Source organism: Argiope bruennichi, chromosome 10 (assembly GCF_947563725.1).
Source record: "Argiope bruennichi chromosome 10, qqArgBrue1.1, whole genome shotgun sequence".
Classification (NCBI taxonomy): Eukaryota; Metazoa; Arthropoda; class Arachnida; order Araneae; family Araneidae; genus Argiope; species Argiope bruennichi.
The window spans coordinates 35715091-35720090 of record NC_079160.1 but is presented as its reverse complement, the minus strand read 5'-3'; the positions used below and the strand labels follow the sequence as shown (position 1 = coordinate 35720090).

Sequence of the window (5000 nt, the reverse complement as noted above, 5' to 3'; positions counted from 1 at the left end):
TCATTTCGTAGTCGGTAGGATTCGAACCTACGCAGGATCCATCGCCTTAACCTCTCGGCCACGACTACACGCACTAACACTTCTTTCTGCGTCTTCCAATATGGTCGCCATGCTATAGTATAGTTTAATTTTGTGAGGTGATAAAATTAGAACTTTAATATTGAGAACAGACAGATGGTCGCCTAATGGGCTAGCGTTAAAGAAATGCGAAGTAAGATAATCCATTATTATTTTACGTTTTCTAAAACTGCAAAATTTGAAAAATATTCATTATAACATTTTATGACAAAATCTTACATGCTCATTTCGTAGTCGGTAGGACTCGAACCTACGCGGGAAAATCCCAATGGATTTCTAGTCCATCGCCTTAACCACTCGGCCACGACTACACGCACTAACACTGCTTTCTGCGTCTTCCAATATGGTCGCCATGCTATAGTATAGTTTAATTTTGTGAGGTGATAAAATTAGAACTTTAATATTGAGAACAGACAGATGGTCGCTTAATGGGCTAGCGTTAAAGAAATGCGAAGTAAGATAATCCATTATTATTTTACGTTTTCTAAAACTGCAAAATTTGAAAAATATTCATTATAACATTTTATGACAAAATCTTACATGCTCATTTCGTAGTCGGTAGGACTCGAACCTACGCGGGAAAATCCCAATGGATTTCTAGTCCATCGCCTTAACCACTCGGCCACGACTACACGCACTAACACTTCTTTCTGCGTCTTCCAATATGGTCGCCATGCTATAGTATAGTTTAATTTTGTGAGGTGATAAAATTAGAACTTTAATATTGAGAACAGACAGATGGTCGCTTAATGGGCTAGCGTTAAAGAAATGCGAAGTAAGATAATCCATTATTATTTTACGTTTTCTAAAACTGCAAAATTTGAAAAATATTCATTATAACATTATATGAGTAAAAACTTACATGTTCATTTCGTAGTCGGTAGGATTCGAACCTACGCGGGAAAATCCCAATGGATTTCTAGTCCATCGCCTTAACCACTCGGCCACGACTACACGCACTAACACTTCTTTCTGCGTCTTCCAATATGGTCGCCATGCTATAGTATAGTTTAATTTTGTGAGGTGATAAAATTAGAACTTTAATATTGAGAACAGACAGATGGTCGCTTAATGGGCTAGCGTTAAAGAAATGCGAAGTAAGATAATCCATTATTATTTTACATTTTCTAAAACTGCAAAATTTGAAAAATATTCATTATAACATTTTATGACAAAAACTTACATGTTCATTTCGTAGTCGGTAGGATTCGAACCTACGCGGGAAAATCCCAATGGATTTCTAATCCATCGCCTTAACCTCTCGGCCACGACTACACGCACTAACACTTCTTTCTGCGTCTTCCAATATGGTCGCCATGCTATAGTATAGTTTAAATTTGTGAGGTGATAAAATTAGAACTTTAATATTGAGAACAGACAGATGGTCGCTTAATGGGCTAGCGTTAAAGAAATGCGAAGTAAGATAATCCATTATTATTTTACATTTTCTAAAACTGCAAAATTTGAAAAATATTCATTATAACATTTTATGACAAAAACTTACATGTTCATTTCGTAGTCGATAGGATTCGAACCTACGCGGGAAAATCCCAATGGATTTCTAGTCCATCGCCTTAACCACTCGGCCACGAGTACACGCACTAACAATTCTTTCTGCGTCTTCCAATATGGTCGCCATGCTATAGTATAGTTTAATTTTGTGAGGTGATAAAATTAGAACTTTAATATTGAGAACAGACAGATGGTCGCTTAATGGGCTAGCATTAAAGAAATGCGAAGTAAGATAGTCCATTATTATTTTACGTTTTCTAAAACTGCAAAATTTGAAAAATATTCATTATAACATTATATGAGTAAAAACTTACATGTTCATTTCGTAGTCGGTAGGATTCGAACCTACGCGAGAAAATCCCAATGGATTTCTAGTCCATCGCCTTAACCACTCGGCCACGACTACACGCACTAACAATTCTTTCTGCGTCTTCCAATATGGTCGCCATGCTATAGTATAGTTTAATTTTGTGAGGTGATAAAATTAGAACTTTAATATTGAGAACAGACAGATGGTCGCTTAATGGGCTAGCGTTAAAGAAATGTGAAGTAAGATAATCCATTATTATTTTACGTTTTCTAAAACTGCAAAATTTGAAAAATATTCATTATAACATTATATGAGTAAAAACTTACATGTTCATTTCGTAGTCGGTAGGATTCGAACCTACGCGGGAAAATCCCAATGGATTTCTAGTCCATCGCCTTAACCACTCGGCCACGACTACACGCACTAACACTGCTTTCTGCGTCTTCCAATATGGTCGCCATGCTATAGTATAGTTTAATTTTGTGAGGTGATAAAATAAGAACTTTAATATTGAGAACAGACAGATGGTCGCTTAATGGGCTAGCGTTAAAGAAATGCGAAGTAAGATAATCCATTATTATTTTACATTTTCTAAAACTGCAAAATTTGAAAAATATTCATTATAACATTTTATGACAAAAGCTTACATGTTCATTTCGTAGTCGGTAGGATTCGAACCTACGCAGGATCCATCGCCTTAACCTCTCGGCCACGACTACACGCACTAACACTTCTTTCTGCGTCTTCCAATATGGTCGCCATGCTATAGTATAGTTTAATTTTGTGAGGTGATAAAATTAGAACTTTAATATTGAGAACAGACAGATGGTCGCCTAATGGGCTAGCGTTAAAGAAATGCGAAGTAAGATAATCCATTATTATTTTACGTTTTCTAAAACTGCAAAATTTGAAAAATATTCATTATAACATTATATGAGTAAAAACTTACATGTTCATTTCGTAGTCGGTAGGATTCGAACCTACGCGGGAAAATCCCAATGGATTTCTAGTCCATCGCCTTAACCACTCGGCCACGACTACACGCACTAACACTGCTTTCTGCGTCTTCCAATATGGTCGCCATGCTATAGTATAGTTTAATTTTGTGAGGTGATAAAATTAGAACTTTAATATTGAGAACAGACAGATGGTCGCTTAATGGGCTAGCGTTAAAGAAATGCGAAGTAAGATAATCCATTATTATTTTACGTTTTCTAAAACTGCAAAATTTGAAAAATATTCATTATAACATTTTATGACAAAATCTTACATGCTCATTTCGTAGTCGGTAGGACTCGAACCTACGCGGGAAAATCCCAATGGATTTCTAGTCCATCGCCTTAACCACTCGGCCACGACTACACGCACTAACACTTCTTTCTGCGTCTTCCAATATGGTCGCCATGCTATAGTATAGTTTAATTTTGTGAGGTGATAAAATTAGAACTTTAATATTGAGAACAGACAGATGGTCGCTTAATGGGCTAGCGTTAAAGAAATGCGAAGTAAGATAATCCATTATTATTTTACGTTTTCTAAAACTGCAAAATTTGAAAAATATTCATTATAACATTATATGAGTAAAAACTTACATGTTCATTTCGTAGTCGGTAGGATTCGAACCTACGCGGGAAAATCCCAAAGGATTTCTAGTCCATCGCCTTAACCACTCGGCCACGACTACACGCACTAACACTTCTTTCTGCGTCTTCCAATATGGTCGCCATGCTATAGTATAGTTTAATTTTGTGAGGTGATAAAATTAGAACTTTAATATTGAGAACAGACAGATGGTCGCTTAATGGGCTAGCGTTAAAGAAATGCGAAGTAAGATAATCCATTATTATTTCACATTTTCTAAAACTGCAAAATTTGAAAAATATTCATTATAACATTTTATGACAAAAACTTACATGTTCATTTCGTAGTCGGTAGGATTCGAGCCTACGCGGGAAAATCCCAATGGATTTCTAATCCATCGCCTTAACCTCTCGGCCACGACTACACGCACTAACACTACTTTCTGCGTCTTCCAATATGGTCGCCATGCTATAGTATAGTTTAATTTTGTGAGGTGATAAAATTAGAACTTTAATATTGAGAACAGACAGATGGTCGCTTAATGGGCTAGCGTTAAAGAAATGCGAAGTAAGATAATCCATTATTATTTTACGTTTTCTAAAACTGCAAAATTTGAAAAATATTCATTATAACATTTTATGACAAAATCTTACATGCTCATTTCGTAGTCGGTAGGATTCGAACCTACGCGGGAAAATCCCAATGGATTTCCAGTCCATCGCCTTAACCACTCGGCCACGACTACACGCACTAACACTTCTTTCTGCGTCTTCCAATATGGTCGCCATGCTATAGTATAGTTTAATTTTGTGAGGTGATAAAATTAGAACTTTAATATTGAGAACAGACAGATGGTCGCTTAATGGGCTAGCGTTAAAGAAATGCGAAGTAAGATAATCCATTATTATTTCACATTTTGTAAAACTGCAAAATTTGAAAAATATTCATTATAACATTTTATGACAAAAACTTACATGTTCATCTCGTAGTCGGTAGGATTCGAACCAACGCGGGAAAATCCCAATGGATTTCTAGTCCATCGCCTTAACCACTCGGCCACGACTACACGCGCTAACAATTCTTTCTGCGTCTTCCAATATGGTCGCCATGCTATAGTATAGTTTAATTTTGTGAGGTGATAAAATTAGAACTTTAATATTGAGAACAGACAGATGGTCGCTTAATGGGCTAGCGTTAAAGAAATGCGAAGTAAGATAATCCATTATTATTTTACGTTTTCTAAAACTGCAAAATTTGAAAAATATTCATTATAACATTATACGAGTAAAAACTTACATGTTCATTTCGTAGTCGGTAGGATTCGAACCTACGCGGGAAAATCCCAATGGATTTCTAGTCCATCGCCTTAACCACTCGGCCACGACTACACGCACTAACACTGCTTTCTGCGTCTTCCAATATGGTCGCCATGCTATAGTATAGTTTAATTTTGTGAGGTGATAAAATTAGAACTTTAATATTGAGAACAGACAGATGGTCGCTTAATGGGCTAGCGTTA

At 36.2% G+C, this 5000-nt stretch overlaps 14 non-coding genes across 14 annotated transcripts; all 14 read right to left on the bottom strand.

Annotated features, from left to right (window-relative positions):
- Positions 1-307: 307 nt before the first annotated feature.
- Trnas-aga (transfer RNA serine (anticodon AGA)) lies at positions 308-389 on the bottom strand. Its single transcript has one exon. It is a non-coding gene; the product is annotated as a tRNA-Ser (tRNA).
- Positions 390-628: 239 nt separating this feature from the next.
- On the bottom strand, positions 629-710 carry Trnas-aga (transfer RNA serine (anticodon AGA)). Its single transcript has one exon. It is a non-coding gene; the product is annotated as a tRNA-Ser (tRNA).
- Positions 711-950: 240 nt separating this feature from the next.
- Trnas-aga (transfer RNA serine (anticodon AGA)) lies at positions 951-1032 on the bottom strand. The gene has a single exon. It is a non-coding gene; the product is annotated as a tRNA-Ser (tRNA).
- A 239-nt stretch (positions 1033-1271) lies between these two features.
- Trnas-aga (transfer RNA serine (anticodon AGA)) lies at positions 1272-1353 on the bottom strand. Its single transcript has one exon. It is a non-coding gene; the product is annotated as a tRNA-Ser (tRNA).
- A 239-nt stretch (positions 1354-1592) lies between these two features.
- Trnas-aga (transfer RNA serine (anticodon AGA)) lies at positions 1593-1674 on the bottom strand. The gene has a single exon. It is a non-coding gene; the product is annotated as a tRNA-Ser (tRNA).
- Positions 1675-1914: 240 nt separating this feature from the next.
- On the bottom strand, positions 1915-1996 carry Trnas-aga (transfer RNA serine (anticodon AGA)). Its single transcript has one exon. It is a non-coding gene; the product is annotated as a tRNA-Ser (tRNA).
- A 240-nt stretch (positions 1997-2236) lies between these two features.
- Trnas-aga (transfer RNA serine (anticodon AGA)) lies at positions 2237-2318 on the bottom strand. Its single transcript has one exon. It is a non-coding gene; the product is annotated as a tRNA-Ser (tRNA).
- Positions 2319-2859: 541 nt separating this feature from the next.
- Positions 2860-2941, bottom strand: Trnas-aga (transfer RNA serine (anticodon AGA)). The gene has a single exon. It is a non-coding gene; the product is annotated as a tRNA-Ser (tRNA).
- Positions 2942-3180: 239 nt separating this feature from the next.
- On the bottom strand, positions 3181-3262 carry Trnas-aga (transfer RNA serine (anticodon AGA)). The gene has a single exon. It is a non-coding gene; the product is annotated as a tRNA-Ser (tRNA).
- Positions 3263-3502: 240 nt separating this feature from the next.
- Positions 3503-3584, bottom strand: Trnas-aga (transfer RNA serine (anticodon AGA)). The gene has a single exon. It is a non-coding gene; the product is annotated as a tRNA-Ser (tRNA).
- Positions 3585-3823: 239 nt separating this feature from the next.
- On the bottom strand, positions 3824-3905 carry Trnas-aga (transfer RNA serine (anticodon AGA)). The gene has a single exon. It is a non-coding gene; the product is annotated as a tRNA-Ser (tRNA).
- A 239-nt stretch (positions 3906-4144) lies between these two features.
- Positions 4145-4226, bottom strand: Trnas-gga (transfer RNA serine (anticodon GGA)). The gene has a single exon. It is a non-coding gene; the product is annotated as a tRNA-Ser (tRNA).
- A 239-nt stretch (positions 4227-4465) lies between these two features.
- Positions 4466-4547, bottom strand: Trnas-aga (transfer RNA serine (anticodon AGA)). Its single transcript has one exon. It is a non-coding gene; the product is annotated as a tRNA-Ser (tRNA).
- A 240-nt stretch (positions 4548-4787) lies between these two features.
- Trnas-aga (transfer RNA serine (anticodon AGA)) lies at positions 4788-4869 on the bottom strand. Its single transcript has one exon. It is a non-coding gene; the product is annotated as a tRNA-Ser (tRNA).
- Between the last annotated feature and the right edge of the window lie 131 nt (positions 4870-5000).